The sequence below is a fragment of the Leopardus geoffroyi genome, chromosome D3 (genome assembly GCF_018350155.1).
Source record: "Leopardus geoffroyi isolate Oge1 chromosome D3, O.geoffroyi_Oge1_pat1.0, whole genome shotgun sequence".
NCBI lineage: Eukaryota > Metazoa > Chordata > Mammalia > Carnivora > Felidae > Leopardus > Leopardus geoffroyi.
The window spans coordinates 71,025,288-71,037,736 of record NC_059339.1 but is presented as its reverse complement, the minus strand read 5'-3'; the positions used below and the strand labels follow the sequence as shown (position 1 = coordinate 71,037,736).

The window sequence follows — 12,449 nt, the reverse complement described above, 5'->3', positions numbered from 1 at the left end:
AGTTCACCTGATACTGGCTTCCCTCCTTCCTTGGCAGTCCCAAAGTCAACTACCTGACTGGCTAGTTTAGCTTTGTAAAAGAAGCCCAGGCCAATACAACTTCTTGGTGGCATCTAATAGATCCCATTATTCCTTTTTTGGAATTCTTGCCTCCCTTTACTTCTGAGATACTGTATTTTTTCTGGTTTTGTTTTTTTCTCTTCTAACTCCTCCATTAGTATGTCCCATACGAGCTTCTCTTCCTCCATTTTCCCATTAAATGACAGTGCTGCCCAAGATGCTGTGCTCAATCATCTCTCTGTAGTCCTGAGCTCTCCCACACCAATAGCTTCACCAAATACTTACAGCCACTCTCTAATCTCAAACCCAGACCCACATGATAAGCAAATTCTCAGAGCAAAAAGATCAGTCCATGCCATTTGTGTTCTGTTTTGATTTTTGTGCCAATTTGATGCCTAGAACTGATCTAGAAATAGCAAAATCATGGCCAATTAGATGAGTACCTTTCACTCCTTGTTTGCTTGACCCATATACCTTAAGGGACCTCATACTTCATAACTGCACACATTTCCCAAAAGATGTTAGAGTCCATTTTCTTCTTGTCTATAAACAGAATTTTAAATAATTTTTAGAAAGCTGGGAATTAAATTTTATACTGCCCCTTAGGAACTGTAAAAAGGCAACTTTATTTAATCATTGTTAGTGTTGTGCATATTTCCTTGATGAGGGAAAATGGGAGGTTGGGGAAGGGAGAGAACAGGTGTTGAATTTGTACCTCTGAACCTCTTGGCCCTAGTCACTTCCACTAACCCCTGCTGACTCCCTGAGTCACAGGAACAGGTATAGCTTTTGGTTATTGATTTATCTGCAAAGCCCCTGGACACTGAAACTCTGGAATTCCTGTAAATTCTATGCATCATAATAGGTTTTAAGTCTGAGACTCAGAACACCTAGAATTACAAGTGACTAGGAGAGCTTAACTGAGCTCACAACCTCATTCTCTTCTGTGATCTATAAATATAGAACTCTACTCACCAACTATGTTCTCTTTTATGTAGGCATACCCCCAGCCCCTCAGGATCTATGCTCAGAGGAAAAGAGAACTGGAGGCCAACTCAGCAGCCAGTCACTCAGACACTGTGAAGGTATGTGTTTATGCATCTTGCCAATGAGTCTTTTTTTGCCTGCTCCCAAGGTGCTAGTTCCTGAACTCGATCACATTATAACCAATTGCTGTCTGCAGAATGTAAATTCAAACCATGTTCTCTAATTAATCTATTGTGTTCCATCCAATTTGCATTAGAAGTTGTAGGAGCAATGCCTGTAATTGCTTTTTTCCATGGCTAAGCTTATTAGAGACCTGTGCTCTGAGTGAGGAGATGCTGTGACGCACTTCTAGTATTGCAACCTTGTCCTTTGGACAGCCTCTTCTCTGGATGCTCAGAGGTTAATGGTCCTGAGTCTTAAGTTTAGACTCTCTCTAGCCAAATGTCTGTCTTCTCAGTTGTAAGCAAGCAGATGCAGAGCAGAGACAAATTGAGAGGAGCTAATTATAGCAGGAGGCTCCAGCTTCCATCCCTAAGACCCAGGGTTGAAAGTGAAGAGAGAATTTGACCTAAAGTCCTTTCCTGTGGACAGCAGGACGACAGTGTGTGGGGGCGGGGGGGGGGGGGAGGCAGGAGTTTTTCACCCATGCTACTCCACCCTCAGCCTCCAGCTATTCAACAAAATTGCTATTTAAGTGTATCTGCCAGTAGTGGCTCTAGGGCCTTGGCTCCAGGTAAATGGATCTCAACACCTTGATTCTCTAGATTCACCTGTTTCACTAGATTTCAGGATGACACTGTGCCCTGAGATCTCAGCTCTTTCTCTAATGAGTTCAAGAAAAGTCACTGAATTTTCAGAATGTTCAGGTTTTTTCTTGCAGGAATGGGAATGACAAGTTCCAAGCTCTTAGCATGTCACCACTGAAAACAGAAGTCTTTATATACATTTCGATATTTTTTGGTCATCTTCTATGTTAATATCTTAGCCTTGTTTTCCAAGTGAAACAAATGTCATGGTATTTGGCTTAATGTAAATAACACTGCTAATACTGTGCCACTAGACTTATGCTCTAGACCTTTCCTGTGACAGTACATCTAGGTCTCCATTTTTTTTTAATTTTTTTAATGTTTATTCATTTTTGAGAGAGAGAAAAACAGAGCACAAGTTGGGGAGAGGCAGAGAGAGAGGGAGACACATAATCTGAAGCAGGTTCCAGGCTGTCAGCACACAGCCCAACACACGGCTCAAATTCACAAACTGTGAGATCATGACCTAAGCTGAAGTCGGACACCCAACTGGCTGAGCCACACAGGTGCCCCTAAGTCTCCATTTTCAAAATGCGGATCATCACACATGAAAATAGCTTTACAATACAGAAAATATCAAAAGTGTTTGGCCACTTTGGTTAGTCCAAAGTTTCATCACCTATTGCTGGTGGGAGGTTAAATCGGATTTGCCACTTGTGATAAGCTGTTAGGTGGTTTATTCTAAATCTGAAAACATGCATAGACCCTATCACAATCCAGTGATTTTAGTTGTAGGTATATAACCAGAAAAAGGGGTAAAATATGTTCCTAGTAACAGTATTTGTTATAGCCATGAACTAGGAACAAGGCAAATGTCACTAGAATGGATAAATGAATTGTAGGATAAATATTGGAATATTATACAGCAATGAGAATTAAGGAAAAATCTCACAAACACTGAAAGAAGCCAAACAAAAAACAGTACATAGTATATAACTGCATTTAGTTGTAGTTTAAGAGCAGGCAAAAAAGTAAGCTATGGTATTAGAGATCAGGAATGTTATTTCCTGTTAAGGGTATCAGTTATTAAATGAGCACAAAGGGACACATGATGCTGGCAATGACCTATTCCTTGAGCTGTTTACATGGAGTATTCAATATGTGAAGATCTAACAAGCTGTAGACTTATGATCTGTGCATTTCTTACATGTTTATATTTCACTACAAAGTTTATAGAATCATAGATAATGAAGTCTAGCAACCTTGTTTGGTTCATGTTAGGTTCTAGAGCAATGTATGTGAAAATGCTTTGAAAAATCCCAATGTGATAGTGATGCACTGAATTATTATTACAATCATCCTCACCACTGCCGCCATCTATCCCATACTATTTACATGCAGTATAACCCCAAGTACTTGCACCTTTCTAAATCAGAGACAATTCTAGCCTATGTAAATTTATCTCAGAATAAATGAGAAATCTGATCCCAATTTGAACTTTCTCACTACTCAGATTCCTGGATTTTCTTTTTACTGCGACATTTTATGGAACTGAAGGCTAATCTAAAGCCAGTGTAAAAAATGACCATCAGAATTACCAAGCATAAGTTTCCTCATTAGACAAGGCCTCACTGGATAAGAAATATAGCCCTTCTCTACTCTGTTGGTAGAGTTGTACACACGTGGCTTATTATTGTCACTTGTTCCAGAGAGTATTTTTTCTCCATATCCTCTCCATTCTCACTCTCTGGTTTACAATATTGAGGCTATTTGGACAACTCATAGGGTTCAAGCCAATCTTGACAAAACCTCTGATCCTTTGTGCAGTCTACCTTGGACGCCTAACTTTTATGATCCATGTAACTGTCCTTAAAATGGTTCATTCTGCAGACAGAAACCCAAGCCCTTTAAAAGAAGGGAAAATGTGTTAGATCAAAGCTATAAACAGCAAGGGGCACTTGGGATGGATTAGAAGATGAGCTAATGGGATGCAAAAGTAGATGATTTAGATGGTAATTTTTAGCAGAAAGATAATATCTTAATAGTTTAAGATCTTTTTCTCCCACCATACATTCTAAGTGCCAAGAAAGCAGGAACAAGACTGCATATGGATCATTGACTTCCTGGTGATTAAGCCCAGTACCTAACAGGTTCTCAAATGAGTGAATGATAGCTGATGGAAACGTGGACATTTATTTGGTTAAAACTATCCTGAGGACAACTAGTTAGGCCAAACATAGAGGCAAATATCAGTAAGTAGAAAGGGGAATGGGGAGGAAGCCCAATAAAATGTGAAGATTTAAAACATATAGAATGGGGAAATTTGAATATCATCTATCTGATAAGGGATTTGTATCTAGAAAATCTAAAGAATGATTACAACTCATTTACAAAAAGACAATTCATCTAATTTTTAAATGAACAGATTTGCATAGATATTTCTCCAAAAAAGATACACAAATGACTAATGTGTAAAGACACTCAGTATCATTAGCCATCAGAGAAATGCAAATCAAAACCACAATGAGATCCACTTTATATTCATTAGGAAGGTTAGAGTCCAAGAGACAGATAATTACAAGTGTTGGTGAGGATGTGAAGAAACTGAAACCCTCATACATTTCTGGGAGGAAGTAAAATGTAGCTGCTTTGGAAAACAGTCTGGTATTTCATTAAACAGTCCAAGAGACTCACCATATGACCTAGTAATTCAACTCCTACATATATACCCAAGAGAAATGAGAACATAGGTCCTCACAAAAACTTGAGCAGAAATGTTTATAGCAGATTTGTAATAGCCAAAAAGTAGGAAAAACTCCAAGTGTCTATCAATGAAGGAATGAATAAAATGTGGTATATCCATATGATGGAATACATTTGGCAATTTTGAGAGCGAGGGGGCACACAAGCAGGGGAGAGGGGTAGAGGAAGATAAAGAGAGAATCTTAACCAAGCTCCACACTGAGCACAGAGCCCAACATAGGGATTGATCCCATGACCTGAGCCAAAATGAAGAGTTGGGTGCTCACATGACTGAGCCACCCAGGCACCCCACATTTGGCAATTTTAAAAAGGAAGTATGATTCATATTACACTATGGATTAACCTTGAAAACATCATGCTAAATAAAAACAGAGAGACCCAAAGGACCTTCTATTGTATGATTCCATTTATATGAAATATCCAGAATAGGATAAAAAAGAAAGATCAGTGATTTCCTAGTAGTAGGAGGCTACTGCAAGTTGGTAAGAGCTAAGGGATATAGACTTACTTTGGGGGGTGATGGAATGTTCTAAACTGTGGTGACAAATGAATAATTCTATGAATATAGTAAAAGTCACTGAACTGTACACTTTAAATGAGACAGTTTCATGGTTTGGGAATTATTTCTCAATAAAGCTGTTCAAAATAAAAGTGTGATCATTGAGATAGGAGACTAGGCACTCCTGAGAATGGCAATAGTAATAGAGAAAGGGTAGTTAAAAAAAAAAAAATCAACAAAGAAACTTCATGTATGTAATTATCTATTTTGCCTATAGAGGACCTCAAATTAATCCTTGACTCCAGGGTAAAACTAATTCCTCCTAAAATTGGGGGGCTTATTTTTCCTGCACATATGCAACTGTAAATGCAGAAGAAAGTATGAATAAATCAAGACATGCAAAAGCAAATTATGATAAAACCCTTTAGTACAGATTCTAATTTAATCATGAAAAACCAAGACCTGTAAGTCAGATAAATTAACTTTTCAGGAAAAACCATGTCCTGGCTGGGTCCATGGCAATCACATCATCTCTTTGCCAGAATGTATTTTCTTTCTCCAGGCAGGTCTCTCAAATAACCCCCAAATATTCCATTAAGAGCATTTCCCTTTATGCATTCCTTTGTAGTTCAGTCATTGTTGCTGATACAATACTAACAGACCTTTTCTTTAAGTCAGACTTCCACTTATTAAAGCCGTGAGACAAAGAACATGTCCAGAAGTCTGACAATTTCTAGTCATTTTTTTTTCCAGACGTGTCTGCCATTGTTAGTTTTCTTTCTTTCACAAATAAGATGTCTGCAGAGTTACAACAAAGCATAACATTTCCTGTCTCTTAGCTTGAAGAATATAAAACTCCTAGAATTTTCTAGACAACTCCAAAAGTTCATCTAATATTTAGTAAAAATTTTAAAAACTTTCAATAGAGATTTATGGAGCTTCTCTGCTTTTATAATAAAAATTCTGTGTTCTTACTATGAAAAACTATGAAACTTAGGGACAAAGGATGATAATACAGATTGATGTCCAGTAGGAGAGACTGTTTGGATCTCTCCTATTCTCATTTTGCTCTGCTCTTCTAATCAGGCTAGTACATAAACTGCCCTGACTCCTTAAAACCTACCTGGTCTCACGTATAGTTATATGCAAATTCTATATGATAATGAGAATAAAGTTGGCAAATTGACAAATTTTGCTATTTACTGATATTAAGTATTACCTGAAGGTTAGAAAGGATCTGAAACATCATACAGTCCAACCATATACTGATGACACTTGAATACCTTCCACCAAACGTCCAGTCCAACTCCTCAAACACAAGCAGTCAATTCTATTTCTATAAAGCTCCCACTGACTTAAAGTGCTTTATAATTAAAATCATTCTAGATCTCTTATCTTAGAGCCTACATAAAAGCAGCCTATATATTATCTTACTTAATATTTCATTGACTCCCCCCAAAAGTATAATAAATTCAATAACATTATCTCCATTTAATACCTACTCAAAGTGAGACTCGAGTAGCTTACTTTTTCCAGGCCCATGCTGCAAGGGGGTGGGGGAGCCAAAGGACCTCCAATTCTCTTTACTTCAAAGGCTTCTACTCATTCAGGAATAATTCCCCATTCTTTCAAACATTCTGCACCCAAGATTTTTAAAATTCTATTCAATGTACCCTCGTATGGTACTGTTAATGTGTGACATTCGGAATTCAACACTTCTAGAGTGATCTTATCAGGACAAAGTAGAACAAAAGCATCACGCCTCTCTCCACAATTATATCCATGGAACATCATCTGCACTTACTGATTTTTTATCAATGGTAGGAGTTTGGGTGGTTTTGTTATTTTACCAGTAATATTTCAACAGATATTTCGGGAGCATTCAGAGCGCCTTTCAAAAGCTCACAACATTCACTTCCATTCCGTTTTTTTTAATGTTTATTTTTGAGACAGTGAGCATAAGCTGGAGAGGGGCTGAGAGGGAATCAGAGGATCTAAAGCAGGCTCCACACTTACACCAGAGATCCAGATCTGGGGCTTGAACTCCAACTGTGGAGATCATGACCTGAGCCGAAGTCCAATGCTTAACCAACTGAGCCATTCACAGACCCCTATTTCCATTCCCTTGATTTGCAAATCAGCCATGTTAGGCAGGTGGGGGCAGTTATGAACTCTAGAAAAAGTTGAGAGAGACAATCCTAAAAACACTGCAGAGGTAGAAGTGTGACTTGACTCTATGCTGATCTCGTCACCCCAATCTCATGTTCTATTCACCACACAACACTGAGAATCAAAACTGAGTGCCCTACCCTTTCAAGCCCTAATTTTATATATATTATTGTAACTTCTTCTTCTCTGTAAGCAATTGTTTTTAAAAGTTCACTATACATCCCTATGCTTCATACTGTGTAACTTCACCTTTTTAGGTACAATTATCAAGATCTGAGAAGTTGGCTTCTATGTGCTCCATAACAAAACATCCGATAAATGGCAGCAAATACCAAAGCAGAATTAAAAGTCTCAGAGCTAGGGTTAATGGGTTTTTTTTTTTTTTCAGCATTTTAAGTATGTTGCATCATTGACTTCTATTCTCCATTTTTTTTTACAAGTCTGCTGACATTCTTAATGTTGTTCCCCTAAATACATCATTTATTCTTTCCCTAGATTAGGAGTTGGCCGCCTTTTACTGAAAATGGCCAGATAGTAAGTAATTTATACTTATGTGGTTCTGTTTCTAGATTATAGACATTTTCCTGCTTGCTTCATGGTTATTTTTTGACACCAAACACTGGGTGTAAAAAAACTAGTATCAGAGACTGAATAAATAATGTTTATTCCCAGAGAAGGTCACACAACTTCCTTTCTCAATTATCTTGGTGAGGCTGACTCTAATCCATTATTGAGCTGTGTTTGGGCTCTGTTGTAGCTTTAGAAAAATTCAGTCTACCATGGTCTTCAAATGTTTTTATGGTGGGAATACAGAGTAGAGCTTCAGATCTGAACACCACCAAGACTCCAGAAATTGTCTTATGTTTTACAGTCGGTCACTAGCCCTCTGAGATATAGCAGCTGTAGTTGTGAACCCTCAGCTATATGACTGAATAATCACCTTTTGGGGCTCAGGTCATGATCTCATGGTTCAGGAGTTCAAGCCCCACATCAGGCTCTCTGCTGTCAGCACAGAGCCCACTTTGGATTCTCTATTCCCCTCTTTCTCTGGCCTTTCCCTGCTTGCATGCTCTCTCTCAAAAATAAACATTAAAAAATAGTAATAACCGCCTTTTAGGTGTCACTTGAAAGTCTCACTTTCTATCCCTGCAACTGGTTTTCTAGGCTTCATGGAATTTCTATGCCTTGTTCTCACCCTTTTCAGTGAAAACCTGGCATATCTCAGGACATTCTCTCTCAATACTTCTGCCATATCACAATCCTAATTAGGTGATTACTATTCCTTTGGTATGGCCCCGTGCATCCTGGGGGAAGGGCTGAGATCTAATCTAGCTCTCTGCCTTGTCCTCATCCTTTGAGGTTCTCATCGTCATAAAAACCCCATGCACTTCAGGATGGAGGTGGGGATCTTGCTCTGTTCTTCTGCCCTGTTTTGTCTAACTGCTGACTTACATTCAGGGAAGTAGCATTTTGCCTGAAGAAAGTGCCCTCTCAACTATGCCTCTTCTTCCCTTCAGGGATGTCCTCTTCTCTGCCCCTAACCTTTGGTATTCTATCCCTGTGCACCATGGGAAATATGCAGAGATTGGATGTGTATCTGCTTTACAACCATGGATCCCTGAGATTTCCATTCATCATGTCTGTCTACATTTGAGTGTTAAAAATAGAAATCAGGCTGATTACTCCTTAGCCACATCAGAGGGGGCTTAATCCTTTACATCATGTCCGTAGGGATGACAACAGCCATGACACTCTTCATTCCTAGAAACAGCCTTTTCCTTTCTGAAACTTAGCTGATTTGTATTTTACTTGTTCTAAGTTACTTTTTAAAACTTATCCAGTTTGCTCTTGTTGAGATAAAAGTGATGGTCTTTTTCTCCTCCAAATTTTCCTTATTTTAACCTCGGTTAAAATTCTGCCCCACCATAGCTTCACTGTACTAGCTTCCTTCAAATTATATAAACTCAAATACTTCAGTTTTCCCCTCCATAAAATGGGGACGATAATAGTAGGTCATTTTTAATATTTTTAAATATTTGAGAGAGAGAGGGAGAGAAAGAGAGATCACATGCATGCAAGCAGGGGAGAGGGGCAGAGAGAGAATCCCAAGCAGGCTCCACACTCAGCATGGAGTCTGATGCAGGGTTAGATCTCAAGACCACAAGATCACAACCTGAGCCGCTATCAAGAGTCAGACATTTAACCAAGTGAACCACCCAGGTGCTCCTGTTTCATTTTTTAAATAAAAATGACAAGAAAAAGTACATGTGAAAGTATTTGGTATGGCAAGTAATCATTAAAGAGTATATCAGGAATAATACTAAACATTTTACTTAATTTACAGTCTTCTTTAAAATACACACACACACGCTCAGAGATGTGTTACTGCCACCTTATCAGAAAACTGAACCTCAGTGAGGGAAGTAACTTGCTGCCTCACATAGGTGGCAGGTGACTTAATAGGGAATTGAACCCCGATTTTTCTTATTCCTATGCATTTCTTAGTACATCATCTGTCACCAATAAATGGGCCAACTAGGCCATCTAATATGTAAGTCTCCAAAAGACACAGCAAGCTTAAAGCTGTGAGCGATTTTTTAGTGTCAAAAGTTCAAATTGGGTAGCACTTAGTCACAACTAAATCACAGCTTGATCTGAGAATGAACAGGGCAATGGGAGATTTGATCAGAAGTAGTAGGATGAAAGTTAAGATGTCTTACCCAACCTCCCCCCATGCCTTATATACCCCAATCTCTTTAAGATACGAAGATCAGACAACTAATCCTTTTGAGGAAATCACCTCTAACCAGCAAACTTTAAAGCCAAGACACGTATTAATCACCTATTGCCACATTAAGGCTGCCTAACAAGCCCCAAAACTCAGTGCCTTAAGACAACAAGCATTTATTTTTATACTAATGGGTCTGCAGATTGACCACAATGGCTGCTTCATCTTGGGTTTGCTTCGTAGGTCTCAGTCATAGATTTGGGTTGGAGAGGCTGACAAATGTCTTTCCCATGGATGACGTCAAAAGCCCCCAGAAAGTTGAGCAGAAACATGTAAAGTTTCTTAAAACTTTGGCTCAAAACTCTCAATGTTGCCTATATTCTGTTGGCCAAATCAAGCCACATAGTCAAACCCAACATCAATGGGTTCAGTACAGACCTCCCATACAGGTTGGGTGAAAAAAGTAAATACTTTCTAGTGATAACTTAATTTTCCATAACCAAGGACCAGTACTGGCTGTTAGAATCATGCTTCAGCATATCAGGAATAGTACTATCTCCAATATACCAATAATTAAAGGAAAAGAGCCTGGCTCATGAAAATGTGGCTAATTTGAGATAATAATCCACACCAGAAGAAAACTCCCTTGTAGCCTTTATAATCACCATTTAGTTCATTTCAAAACGTATATATTCCAACACTTTTAGAATTTTGGTTAGGAGATATTTGAGGACCAATGCTCTCCTGTGTAGTTTGATGACAGCCTATTTGGTGTTTTTTCCCTGAAAACTTAGTTTAGAAAACACTTCTACATTTTATTATTTAAAGCTATAGATCATAAGAGCATATGTACGGGATATTTACAGTCATATATCAGAAGTTCATTTCTCTCGAGAATTGCTATAAAGATAGTTTAGCTCATTAGTGACTGCCCAGATATCCCTGGGGCATTGTAGTTGAGTATTATAATACAAATGCTTCCCATAACTTGCAATGAAATATTTTGAATATTTAAAGGCAACTCTTTACTGCAGATGCTTTATAGCATAATGAGACCTGATTAAATGCACTGGTAAATCAACATTATTGAAAAGTACTAGACTGACATGAATCATTTTCCAAATTTCCATAATGGTAAGAATATCTATTTGGCTATAGATAAAAGAAAACAAAAAACAAAAACAGGACAAATGATCGGTCACCAAGATCTACCATGGGACCGCACTGCCTTGGGGACTATTGACAAATGCACAATGTAATGGATAAAATTCACTAAGATGGAACACCATCATGCATAAATGCAGAAAATGGTGAGTGTTTTCATTTATCTTTGACTTTCAGAGATGGAAGAAACAGTGCTGAGAAGCATATGACACCAAAAAATAAAGACCCTGGAACGTGGCTTATGCTACACTATCTTCTATTTTTTTTCTTTTTAAAATTTTTCTTCATGTTTATTTATTTTGAGAGACAGAGCATGAGCACAAGTTGGGTGGGGGCAGAGAAAGAGGAAGAGAGAACCCCAAGCAAGCTCCTAACTGTCAACACAGAGCCCAGGTGGAGCTTGATCTCATGAACCCTGAGATCATGACCTGACCTAAAATGAAGTCAGATGCTTAAGTGACTGAGCCACCCAGGCACCCCTCTTCTATTTTTTTCTCAATTTCTCTCTGTCTTGAGTTCACAACTAGATTTCAAGCACATTAAGGGCCATGCCATTAGCATCGTAACATTTACATTAGCACTTACCTGACACTGGGCAGCGCCCCACATGCTTTACACAAATCATATCAGCAATTTTCATGATTGTTTCATAAGTAGGTTTCCTTATTTTCCTATGTTACTAGATGAGCAAACTGAGAAACAAGAAGTAAAACTTAGCCAAGATCACACACAGCAAAGTAGCAGAGCTGGAATCTGGAAGCAGACCTTCTAACTCCAGAGTCCATGATCCTAACCACTCCGCTAGGCAGTTTTCTGTTCACCTAGATCCTCTACAGTTGCCAGCTATATGCTGACCCAAGAGGATCTCCTAAATATGTTCCTCTTGAAGGAAATTCTTGCTAAAAATAAATAAACCAAAATTCACGTTTTCTCTCATGTTCTTACAATTCCCTACATGTCTACCGCAAAGTCTTGTATTGGAACCAGATACTCCTACCTCCTTCTACTCACCTTTGTCAGAAATGCCAATAATGTTTCACATATTATGCCTGCAAAGTTCTGTTCAAAAGGATTCTGTGGCTGCATTCTAACTCAGCAAAAAAAAAAAAAAAAAAAAATAGCGCTGTAATCTATTAGTAATACCTGCCATGGTATAACAATATATACCAATGGTAAAATACCATCTGGCTCTCTTTCAGAGCACCCTGACTACAAATGGAACCGTTAGTAATCTTCCTCCTAATCGTAATGCTTGTACTTGCTCGATTTATAATATGCCACTGTAAGGCCTACAGAAAATTGTCATGCAGTTTAGGGGAATGATCACAGACTT

At 38.4% G+C, this 12,449-nt stretch overlaps 1 long non-coding RNA gene across 1 annotated transcript; it reads left to right on the top strand.

Annotated features, from left to right (window-relative positions):
- The first annotated feature begins 962 nt into the window (after positions 1-962).
- On the top strand, positions 963-11,353 carry LOC123587463. Its single transcript, XR_006707334.1, has 2 exons — positions 963-1,145; positions 11,111-11,353. It is a non-coding gene; the product is annotated as an uncharacterized LOC123587463 (long non-coding RNA).
- The last annotated feature ends 1,096 nt before the right edge of the window (positions 11,354-12,449 follow it).